This window comes from Branchiostoma floridae, chromosome 3 (genome assembly GCF_000003815.2).
Source record: "Branchiostoma floridae strain S238N-H82 chromosome 3, Bfl_VNyyK, whole genome shotgun sequence".
Lineage (NCBI taxonomy): Eukaryota > Metazoa > Chordata > Leptocardii > Amphioxiformes > Branchiostomatidae > Branchiostoma > Branchiostoma floridae.
Genome location: NC_049981.1, coordinates 18,727,735 through 18,728,973, shown reverse-complemented (window position 1 = coordinate 18,728,973; position 1,239 = coordinate 18,727,735). Strand labels below are relative to the sequence as shown.

Here is a 1,239-nt window from a genome sequence, read left to right as displayed (position 1 = left end):
CTAAGGTGGTTAGACAGATCATACAGTTGGCTATGTTTAGTTTGATTTACTGAAAACAAAAAGGGAGTATTTTGAGATTCAATAATGCTCTGATTAAAATAGAATAGACAACAGAAATTGCAAAGTCTCCTTAAATGCAGAACATTTCCAAAATTGCCAGATTATGCAGGCTTTGTGATAAAGTTGTGTGAAGAGGACAGTTGTCTTGTGAAATGTTGGAAGAATTATGTCCCAACTTGGGAAAAGATAAGAGAATTCACAGTTGGCTGCTTCAAGGTCAATTCCATCTCTTGTTGGTGATAAATCAGAGATATTTTACCATGCACGGCAAATGGACCATGCTGCGCAGACAAGTAAGAATCAGACATAGAGTGTGGTTTCAATTATATTAACTTTCTTCATGCCAAACTTTTATGAGCAGAAGAAATGCAAGAGACTTGGACTATAATTTTACATGTTTTAAAGTTAGTGTACTGATAACAAAAGTATATGTATATTCATGTAGTGATTCTAATGTATTACAGTTGCTCTTGATGGTGACGTTTTATCTAAGATATCAATATGCAATGTGCGTTATGTTACAAGTAAAAGATAAAGTCACAGCTCACTTGCAAAACATGTTTGGTATTCAATCAGTTCCTTCTTGAAAGTTTAAGAGGTGAATGTTTCTCTTTCTCTCCGATGTTTTCTACACAGAAAAAGAGTGGTCAGTTGCTCTTGCCTCCTTTGGCTACTTGCAAGAGAAAACAAAACTCACACCATAACCGGGTGTAACAAAACAGATGAAATCATGGCTTACCCATGTACTGGATACCCTCCAGTCTTTTGAGCCCGGGTTCGGTTGCTATTTTGTCAGCACGTTTGAATGGCATCCTCACTATTGGTAATATTTTGGCATCAGTGAACATGGTCATGTGACCCTGGGTGTCACCAGCGCAAACACCATATTTCTATCCACTGTTTATCCCTAAACAACATGCCGTGAGGCGGGCCATTGTTTCGGCCCTACAGAAGAGATGGAACCCAGGGTACCATTTGTTGAGCCCTACACTATGGGAAATAAAAGCATGGGCTACTGATCCTCATTCCAAGTAATGGGGAAAGTTTACAAAACAAAGTTGTGGATGGCCACAAGACTCCCCTGCAGTGGTTTTAACGTACACGTCTTAAGAAAATATGTCTGTTTGGCTAACTTTGCAATTAACAGAATAGCTGTATAATTTTATCCTTCAGCTAAGT

The 1,239-nt window shown here is 38.4% G+C and overlaps 1 protein-coding gene across 1 annotated transcript in view; it reads left to right on the top strand.

Moving 5' to 3' along the window:
• Positions 1-1,239, top strand: part of LOC118410848 (paired box protein Pax-2a-like) — a gene marked incomplete in the record, with an annotated part of 75,315 nt that overhangs the window by 70,493 nt on the left and 3,583 nt on the right.